Below are 11,207 nucleotides of genomic sequence, written 5' to 3'. Positions count from 1 at the left end.
AACTTTATGAGGTCCCATTTGTCAATTCTTGATCTTAGAGCAGAAGCTATTGGCATTCTCTTCAGGATGCTAAACTTTTTCTAATAGCTCCCTGCAAATAACCAATCCTGAAGGGGTTGCACAACACTATTATATTTTGTGACAAACCCAGCTCTCTTTGCATATGTGTGTGCTGAGAATGGAACCCAAGGGCCTTGCCTGTGCCTGGCTACTGTTGTGCCAATAGGTTACCTCTCCAACCCCAAACCTTAGCTTTTTAAATTTGTTATTATATTTATTCATTTTATTTCCTGTGTAAATGTTTTGCCTGTGAGCCACATGCAGGCCTGGTGCCCAAGCAGACCAGAAGAGGACACTGGATCCTCCGGAACTGGAGTTACAGATGGTTGTAAACAACCACGTTGGTGCTGGGAATAGAACCTGGGTCCTCTGCAAGAGTATCCAATGCTCTCCACCACTGAGCTACCTCTCAAGCCCCCACACTAACCTTGTCTTCAATGCCTCAGTGCCCGTGTGCTTTATTTATATTCCGGGCAGAAATGCGATCCCTCGTTCCTCTTTAGTCCTTTGGTAGGAGTTACATCAGTTTCTTCAGTGGGATGAAATCCACCCTGAGCCAGAAATCAATTTCCCTCTAGGATGCCGCCAAATGAAAAGGGGGAGACAAGAGTCAGCTGGTTCATAAAAAGATCAAAAGACTTTAGGCTTTTGATAAAGAGACTTTTGGAAGAGCAATGCAAACCCTTTAAGGAATCAAGTAGAGAATAATAGCATGGGACTAAGGAAACAGATAGCTCAGGGACTGAGATTGCTTGTTCTCTCCAAGCAAAGGACCAGAGTTCAAATCCCCAGCTCCTATACAGAAAGCCAGTACTGAAGTATACCAAAAGCGAATCTCAAAAGCACAATGACTAGCCAGCCTAGCCCAAACAGGCAGCGACTCTCAAGAGACTGATTCAAGGCAGTAAGTAAAGACTGATAGAGGAGACACCAGCATCCTGCCTGTAAGACTGATAGAGGAGACACCCAGCATCCTGCCCGTAAGTAAAGACTGATAGAGGAGACACCCAGCATCCTGCCCGTAAGTAAAGACTGATAGAGGAAACACCCAGCATCCTGCCCGTAAGTAAAGACTGATAGAGGAGACACCCAGCATCTTGCCCTAGCCTCTGTGTGTGTGCTTATGAAGATTCGCACCTGCACAGTTGTATGTGTACACACACACACACACACACATACACACACACACCAGAATAACATGAACTTGGACTAAGGAGGTAGTGGTGCACGTCTTTAATCACAGCACTTGGGAGGCAGAGGCAGGCGGATTTCTGAGTTCGAGGCCTGTCTTGAAAAACAAACAAACAAACAAAAAAAGTCATCTTTTCTAAGTAAGAGATCACCTATTACTGTTTCTTCCATGGCCCCAAATTCAAAGCAGGAAGCAAGATGTGTCATTGTCACCACTTTTGCAGATTTTTATGTTTGTTTTGCATTTCGTTTTTGAGGACAAGGTCTCTCTGTACAAGCCATTGTTCTACGCGCCATCTCGACAGCCACAGTGAATGAGCAGAGACAGGTCTGTGAAGGCAGAAAGTAGGACTGCTTGCCTCGACGCCCTTTCACCTGCTTAGAACCCCCAGTCAGTGCAGAGGTCACGGCTGACGCCTGGCCTTCCGGCCTCTCACAGCCTTGTCCGAGGGAGACTCACCTCCTCAAACATGGCCACCACTCTACAGTGAACTTCTGGGCTGGAGAGAGGTCTCAATTGTTTAAAGTGCTTACTTCTCCTACAGAACACCCAGATTTCATTTTCAGCACCTAAATGGTGCCTTACCACCACCTGTACGTCCAATTCCAGGGGATCCATCATCCTCGTCTGGCCTCTGGAGGTTCCCTGATGCACATATACTGGCTCAGATAAATGTTTACAGTATCTCATGAGAGCCATATACCTCTTTGAAGAAGCATGGTTGTGCACACCTTTAATCCCAGAGCTAGGAAGGCAAAGGCAAGTGGATTTATGTGAATTTTGGTTTTATATAACCAGTTCCAGGGTAATTGGGGCTATGTAGTCTCTTCTTTCAATTTCTACAAAAGCCTCTTTCCTTAAGGCTGAGAAGAGTGATGAATGGAACTCGGTCTCCCAACCCAGTGTCTGGAATGCAAAACTACAAGTGTCTCTAGGGAAAAGAGAGGGATTTGGAACTAGAGCTGACAGAAGGACTGAGATGTGCAGGCAGGCAAAGAGGCATGACATCATGGTCGATGCACTGTTCATCTAAGAAGCGCAGCCTGCTGTCAAGGTCAAAGAGAATCTGACAGAGGAGCATGTGAGAGGCATCTGACTGTATTGGTTTGGGTCCACAGCCAAGAATCTGGTTACTTGTCCTGGGGTTTCTTTTGGTCTCCAGGATTAGCCTTTGAACAGAAAGGCATGTCATGGGTTGAGGGAGGGTAGGGACAGGCTGGGAACTGCCAGGTTCCACAAGTCACTCCATCTAGCCATGGATGAACCTCTGAGACAGGATGGCTACTGCTTCTCCACCTCTCAAATTTTGTTCGAGTTACTCTTTGGCCAGTGGTAACCTGAAGCTATACAGAAAAAGAACTTCTGGAAACATAGCTACCAGTTTAACTCAAGCTGACAATAGAAGGATCCAGTGTTGTTGGATTTGTAAGTTATAATTGACTGGTACTTTCTGCAGCTTCCGCTCTGGAGGTGTTACTGACTGTCCTTATTGCTGGCACACAATGCCTGACAAAGGTAGTTAAGGAAAGAAAAGTTTATTTTGGCTCACGGTTTAAGGGGGTACAGTTTACATGGTCAAGGGACTCATGACAGCAGAGAGCTCCCCATGGTGAGAGGAGTGTTTAGCTGTGATTCCTTGCCTCACCATATCTTAGAAGAAGAGAGATGAAGGGGAAGTGAGGCTGGACTATGAAACCTTAAGACCTCGCCCCCCCCCAACCTGCCCTTCTCCCCATCCTTCCTCCTCCTATATATACAGTGACCCACTTCTAACAAGTCTACACCTCCTAAAGGTTCTAAAATAGAACCACTATTTGGGGACCAAATGGTCAAACATGAGCCTAACCAACAAGATTTTGAATGCAAGTCTCTGGCCCTGACCAGGCAATAGGGAACATTCACAGGACGAGGTTTGGAGGGTAGTTCCCTGGTGGGAGGCCTGCTTTGACTGTCCCAGGCCTTTGCAACTTTTCTCCAGGCAGGTCCAGGAGGAAATGACCTTGAGCAGACTTGAAAGAATTTAGATCACAGCCAAAAGGAAGCCACCTTCTTGAAAATTATTATCATTATCCTAAAATTGTTTCTGCAAAATCTTGTATGTTGCATTGTGCTATGCATATGCTTGGATTAGTGGGTTCTAAGTTGCTTCCTGGGTCCATTTCCTAGCCTTTCTTCCACAGATATGTACATATATGTGCAGAAAAAGGCCATCCTTATCCTGTAGCTTCAAAATCCCTGCCCTACTCTGTGTTCCCTGGAAAGTCCACGCCGAAGACCACTTTCCCTAGAAGCTTAGATAACGCTTTTGTGATCTGTTTAAAATCTCCAAGGGCTGTCAGCACCCATCCAGATCCAGTCTTATCTTCATAATCAGGACTGGAGGACTTAGCCATCAGCTTTTCTTGGATCTTTTAAAATTTATATTTTTATGATGGTAACAAAAAATAATCAAAATATCTCCAGTACTAAAGTTTTGGGGGTTTTCCATCTGACTTTATCCTTTCCTTCCTTCCTTCTTTCTTTCTCTCTCTCTCTCTCTCTCTCTCTCTCTCTCTCTCTCTCTCTCTCTCTCTCTCTCTTTTATTCTTTCTTTCTTTCTGCACTTATTTATTATAGTTGGGGAGGCAGCATCTACAAGCTCCATGGTATGTGGAGGTCAGAGGACACTTACCTAGATAGGTCCCCTCCTTTTATCATGTGGGTCCCAGCACTGAACACAGGTCATCTTGTTCCACAGCAAGAGCCTTTTTTACCTGGGGAGAGCCATTTTGCAGACGTCCTTAAAATACCTGTAAAAATATCAAGGGCTGGGCCATTGAACCCATTGTCCTCCTGAAACTCCTGGGTGAACTGGCCCTGAAGCTATTCTCTAAAAATCTCCATTTCCAAAAGAACTTATTTTTCTTTTAGAGAATGATAGACCAGGCTGTGTAACTCTGGAGCCTATGTCAATTACTGTACTGTGTTTCAAACATTGTGGATGGTGACCAATAATTTTGAAAAATTGATAAATGTTACAATAGTGTAGTATTTATGATTATTTACATACAGCACAAATATAGGTGAATCAAGGGCTTCATACAACAGTATTTATTCCTACAATACATATAATTTGCATTTATTTGGATCTGTTTCATTGGTTAAATTTCTGTTGGAGGCTCAATATAGGAACTTTACTAACTCCCAATATATTGTGGCTCTCAGTTTAAGAAGGCGTGCACTCCTCAGTAATACCAAGTAGTATTTCTCAGCTCTTGGGTGTGAGGGTAGGGCAGAGACATGGACCAATAAAAATATTTTTAACTAAGTATCAGTTCCATCTGCCTCACAACTGAAATAACATGGGATGAGAGCATGTTGTTTTAGAAAGATGATACAGCGTGGTTCAATATTATAAAGTATCTGCTTCCAGGGAAGAGTCTGGGGAGAGCTTTGATTTTCTCTGGTTTTGCCTTCAGTAGGGCCAGACTTCTCATCCTTTGTCAGTGGTCCATAAGATGGGGTACAAAAACATGCTTAGTAAGATTCATAGGGTAGTCATATAGCTCAGTTTGTAGAGTGGCTTCCCAGAATGCACAAAGCCTTGGGCTTCATCCTCAGTGCTGCATAAACCATGTGTATGTACAAGTCTAGTTTCAACACTCAGGGGTGGGGGCAGGAGGATCAGGAGTTTAAGGCCATACTCAGCTATATTAGTGAGTTTAAGGTCAGCCTGGACCATATGAAACTCTATCTCAAAGAATCAGTGTGAGGTGCTGGATGGATAGCTCAGTGGACAGACTCACTTACTGCTGCTATGCCATCCATGTCTGATGACTTAAGTCTAAACTCAGGGACCCACATGATGGAAGGGAAGACCAGACTGCTGAACCTTGTCCCCTGACCTCTACACATGGGCCCTGGCACATATAAATCATAATAAACAAACAAACAAATGCTATATATCTGTAGAAAGATAAATAAAAATGATAGTTTGGTTTACACTAGGCATATTTTATAAAATTCTCTCTCTGTATCTCTCTATCTCTGTGTCTGTATCTGTCTCTCTGTCTCTGTCTCTGTCTTTCTCTCTCTCTCTCTCTCTCTCTCTCTCTCTCTCTCTCTCCTCCTGGTAAGTAGCAACAACGCCTTCCAAAGTATCACAATGTCTGCCTTTCACAGTAAATATTCCAGCAGTTACAAAAGCTCCTGGGAAATTCTTGAACAGAAGGGGAAAGGACTCCGATTCTTTCTTTTTTCTTTTTTAAAGAATCTATTTGTTTGCTTGTTTTTAGTGTGTATGGGTGTTTTACCTGCATGAGCATGTATACACCATGTGTCCTGGGAACTGGAGTTATAACCATTAGCTACTATGTGGGTGCTGGGAACCTAGCTTAAGTTTTCTGGGAGAACTACCAATGCCCTTACCTGGCACCCCTACCAACCTTATTTCTATTCAGTTAAAACAGCCTTCTACAGCAAAATCAGGAGAGTCTTAATGGCAAGAGAGGTCCCCACAGATGGGAACTATAGACCCTTTTTCTATTTGCTTTGAGCGATAGTTTCCAACCTGGGAAAATAGTACTTTCTATTACCAGTTTATTAATATGTTCAAACTCCTTTCTGAGGCCCTCGCCTGCCTCCCTAAATTTAATTATCATTCTCAACAACAGAAATCTAAGAGTCTTTTCTGTAACCCTTGACCACAGCATTTCTCGGCCACACCTCCCATCCGGTTCTCTGTGCTGAGGTACTCTCGCTGGTTTAGACATTCCACCCGGACCTGTGGCGTTTGCCTCGCTCGACCGCGTATGCAGCCAGATCGCTTGAACAGTTCTTAAATGAAAAGCATTCATCGACTTTCACACTGTTATCGTACACTGTAGATCACTCTCTGGAATGTTGGCGGGACTCTGCCCAACCCCTCCCTGAGAACTGCTTTACGGACATTATTAAGATTTGACTCTGAAATGTTCCTTACAGGATTAAGTGCTCTACGTTCCCAGCTGCTGGCACTATTTCAAAAGAGTATGGAAAATATGTGCTAGAGCCTAGTCGGAGGAAATAGGTCACAAAGGATGGATTCCTTTGAAAGTTGTACCTGGTCCCTAGTCTCTTCTCTCCTCTATACTTCCTGAGGCAACGTACCTCCCTAGCCACACACGACTGCCACTACTTACTGCCTGTCGACTACCACTACTTACTGCCTGTCCTCCCTTGCCTCCTCTTGTTGTGATAAATACCATGAGCAAAAGCAATTTGGGAAAGGAAGGGTTTATTTGGCTTATACTTCCTGGTCAATAAATCAATAAATGTCTGAACAGTATAGTATTTGTGTACATTTACATACAGCACAAATACAGGTCAGTCAAGGGCTTCATACAACAGTATTTATTCACACTATACATATAATTACATTATTTGGATCTGCTTCACTGGTTAAACTTCTGTTGGAGGCTTGGTATAAGAACTTTATTAACCCTCAATATATTGTGGCCCTCAGTTTGAGAAAGCGTGTACTCCTCAATAGTACCAACTAGTATTTCTCATTAAGTCCATCATTAGGGGAAGGAAGGGTAGGAACTGAAGCAGAAGCTGAGGAGGAACGCTGTTACGAGCTTATTCACAGGCTCACAATTAGCTGTCTGTAGTCACCAAGCAGCCTGCCTAGGGATGGCGTCACCCACAATGGGCTGGGCACGCCCACATCAATCAAAAATTTAAAAAGTGCCCCTAGGCTGATCTAATGAGGCATTTCCTCAGTTAGGCTCACTCTTCTCAAGTGTGTCAATTTGACAACCAACATAAGTCACCACGTTGTCCAAGCACATAGAGCCAGGCAGCCACTCAACCTTCTAAAATGTGAGCAAGATACATTCTTCCTCTTATCTTGGTTGCCATCAGGTGTTCTGTCGCAGAGGTGCTTAGTCCTTCTGCCACAGGCCTGGCAATCACTTTTGGTTTTGGTGACTTGATCTTTTCAGACTTGGGTAGTTTTGTGTTATGGTTTATTCTAGTGCCAACCTGACTAAATTGAGAGAGACCCAGGTAATTAGCTCTCTTTCTTAGGATACTGTTTACCTGTGTCCTGCCATCTGCTTCTGTGGTTTCTGCAGGCCCAAAGAGAAAATCCCTCTCTCTTAGTCAGAGCTCCTTCCATAAAGGCTTTTCCAAGCCAAAAGAATGAGCTCTATCAAAGGTCCAATTGCTATCCAAGAAGTCCCCTACACCCTTGCCAGGCTAAACCATGCCACTGCCACGGTGGGAGCCCCAAAGCCAAGTGAGTAGGGGCCCAGCCATTTCATCTTTACAATGGGGCAGCTCAAGGTTGTCTAGTTGACTTTGTCTCAAGTCATGGAGCAAGAAGCTCTCCTTAAAATAGGCAGAACTTTCCATTCTTAAGCATTCCTGTCTAAGGAGGGTTTTAGAGGCACGCCCTAACTGCATCTCTACTAGACACACCTAATGGCATCTGACAAACGCAGTATCTTTCTAAGTTTGTATGTTTTGCTAACAATTAGGTTTTCTATTTACAATAATCAAATATCCTGTAACAGCTGGGGTCTTTGGAGGCCACGTGAAATGTGTGCTAGGAACTGAACTCTCATCTCTGCCAAAGTAGTGAGTACATACTCTTAACCACTGCGCCATCTCTTCATTCAGATTTGGATAGTTTTAAAGTGAAGAAAAGAAAGGAGGGGGCGGGGAAATCAGATGACAACCTGTCTTTCCCCAGATCAAATTTTTAAAAAAATCACCTTTTCTGATTGGGTTAATGTTGGCCTTTCTGCTCAGATGGGAATGTGTCCTGGGACTTCGAAGCCCAGGAGTCACACAGCTCTGAGGTGGGACAATGTCCCCATTGAAGGGCATCCTGAGACACGGGAGCCCAGGAACCCCACACAGCCCTGAGAGGAAGCCGCCTCTACAGAGGCTTTTCAGCTCCCAGGGGAGCCTCAGCCCAGCCCCTTCTCTTCACGTCTTCCCTTTTCTTCATTGCTCCTTGTCTTCTTCGGATGAGCCACACCAGGCAGCAACTCCCAGGAAAGAGATTTATTGGAGAGTTCAGGGAGAAGAGGGACCTAGAGTGGCCGCCTGTGCTCCGAGGGAGGAGTAGGAAGGAGCAGCACGCAGCAGGGAATTGGACCCAGCACGGTGCTTATATAGAGGTGTGCATGCGCTGGTGCTCCTGCGTTCTGGCACACAAATTAAAAATAATGAAAATTTGAAAAGAAATATAGCAAATCTTTTTTTTTTACATGTGTACGTATATGAGAGTCTTGCCTGTACGTAAGTGTGCTGTCTTTGTGCTGACAACCCAGGAGGCCAGAAAGGGGCGCTGGATCCCCTGGACTGGTGTTAGGGAGGGTAGTAAGTTACCATGTGGGCTCTGAAATCAAACTCTTACCCTCTGCAAGACCATGAAGTGATTTTTTTCTTATCCTTATCCTTTTCCTTTCTTCTTCTTCTTCTTTTTTTTTTTTTTTTTTTTTTTTTTTTGGTTTTTCAAGACAGGGTTTCTCTGTGTAGCCCTGGCTGTCCTGGAACTCACTCTGTAGATCAGGCTGGCCTCGAACTCAGAAATCTGCCTGTCTCTGCCTCCCAAGTGCTGGGATTAAAGGCGTGCGCCACCACCGCCCAGCCTTTTTTTTTTTTTCCCAAGACAGGGTTTTTCAGCATGGTTCTGGAATTTGCCATGTACACCAGGCCAGCCTTGAACTCACAGAGATCCATCCACCTGCCTCTACCTCCCAAATGCTGGTAAAGGCTTTCACCAGCACATTTGACCCCTATGTAGGCCTCTTAACCCTGGAGTTAACCATGGAGTTAGTTCTCTAGTCTCTGTACCAAATCACTTTTAGTGACAAGTAATTAAAAGTCAGGGTGCTGGACCCCAAGGACTTGTGAGGACACTAGAGAAATTGATGTGCCCCCCGCCCAAATCTTTAAATCAGGTAATCAGAGGCTGGGTGACTCTGGCTCAAAATAACAAAACAAAACAAAAATTGGGTAGTTACCTTAGGGGGGGTCAACTCAGGAGCCACCAGCATCCTCCTGGGTTCCCCCAGGTCCCCAGTACTGATGCTCAAAAACAAGTCATTTGTCTCCTCTCCAATCTCAGTAATTGTGCCTGCCTTTCAAGAGTCCAACAGACCATGAGTGTGACGACGCTCCGTAAATTGCAAACTGCCAAACAGTGCATCATTATCATGTTAGGAAATTATACACACAAGGACACATTCAACAGGAGCGAAACATCTGCTGTAGACAACTGCAGAATTTGTTCGAGGCAGCAGATTTTTGATGGCTCTCTGAGGTCAAAACGACTTAGGGTTTAGTCATTCCAGGACTAAACCCATACATTAACATCGCTCCGAATCGGCCCAGGATTCTATTTATAGACAGGCTGATCGTTAAACGCTCTTGGAACACTTGGCTGTTAAATTACTTGGCGCCTTGTGTGGAGCGCGTGGCTCTGAGGACGCCTGTGTGGTTTATGAGTTTGGCAGCTCGTAACTTCAGGGCTTCACCTAGCCTCACACGCTAGTCTTGGTCACCTTGGAAACTGCCCTATTCTAGATGCAGAACACAGAGCGCCATGGTTGTCGCAGGTTTAACTAGCAGCTGTTTTCTCTGCTGGTTCTTTAAAAAATAAAAATAAAAAATCAGTGCCTCTGAAGCTACTTTAAAAAGTACCCACAGTGAAGTGCTTTTGTTTTGTTCTGTTCTTGTTTGTCCCTGAGAAAGGGTGTCTCTATGTATCCCTGGCTGAACTGTAATTTGCTTTGTAGACCAGGCTGGCCTCAAACTCACGGGGGTCTCCCTGCGTCTGCTTCCCCAGGGTTTGGAATCAGGGTGTATGCCACTAGGAATTTTAAAGACCTCAGAGGAAATGCAAGTAGCTGAGGTTAATATAAAATGAGGAAAAATAAGAGCTAGAAGTTTAAAGATGGAAAGAGAGAGGGGGAAAGGATTAGGGGAGAAGAAATGAGGTGATTGTTCAGTCTCACAGATGGGAAAGCCGAGGCCGGGGAGGGGGTGCCCAATTGTGTTATTTCTGTGTCACTGTCACCAGGACACCTGCAGAAACAAGAGAGGAAAGTCTGCTTTGGGCTCACAGTTTCAGATGGTTTCAGTTCACTGTGGCAGGAAGGGCATGACAGAGGAGCTTAGTTTACCTCATAGTAAAACAGCACTAAAACAGCAGCTGCTATTCACATCACCTAGACCAGAGAGCAAGGCAGGAACTCGGGGCTGCTGGTGACCTTCAAAGGCCCATCCGGGGGCCCTAAATCCTCCAGCTAGGTCCATATCCTAAAAGTCTACCACATCAGGTAGAATGTCATCATCAGGTGGGTGGAATATATCAACATGAGCATTTAAAACATAAAGCTGTGATGGACTTTTCAGATTCAAGCCATAACAATAGCCAACAAGTATCAGAAGCCTGGTTTCAAATCCAAGAAATGGGGGATCCTTTCAGGAGAAAAGAAACATACTCAAGAAGAATACGTTTGGCCTCACACCCAGCGCCTCAAGTTCGGGGCTGGAGGCGTCCCTGCTTCCTCCTCTAGGAGGTGGTTCGACCCCGCCCCTGCGTCCCAGGTCGCTCGCCCGCGGCCCCGCCCACCTCCTACTCTAGGCCTCCCTCCACAACACACTCAGTCCGCTGCGGTCCCTCAATCTCCCGCAGTCGCCTCCCCAGGCACTGCACAGGGCCTCGCCACACTATGGGCAGCAGCAAGGCACAGCATGCTCGACTTCACGCTCGGCTCCAAAGCTGATGGTGAGGCCATTCTGAAAGGCCTTCAGTCCATTTTTCAGGAGCAGGGGATGGCAGAGTCAGTGCACACCTGGCAGGATATTTAGCAACTTAGACTAACAAGAATGGCAGCTTTGGCCGGGCAGTGGTGGCGCACGCGTTTAATCCCAGCACTTGGGAGGCAGAGGCAGGTGGATTTCTGAGTTCGAGGCC

At 45.4% G+C, this 11,207-nt stretch overlaps 1 pseudogene; it reads left to right on the top strand.

Moving 5' to 3' along the window:
* The first annotated feature begins 7,414 nt into the window (after window positions 1-7,414).
* The window catches only part of LOC116073698, a 4,843-nt pseudogene continuing 1,050 nt past the window's right edge, over window positions 7,415-11,207 (top strand).

This window comes from Mastomys coucha, unplaced genomic scaffold (genome assembly GCF_008632895.1).
Source record: "Mastomys coucha isolate ucsf_1 unplaced genomic scaffold, UCSF_Mcou_1 pScaffold23, whole genome shotgun sequence".
Lineage (NCBI taxonomy): Eukaryota > Metazoa > Chordata > Mammalia > Rodentia > Muridae > Mastomys > Mastomys coucha.
This window is presented reverse-complemented; position numbering and strand designations above follow the sequence as displayed.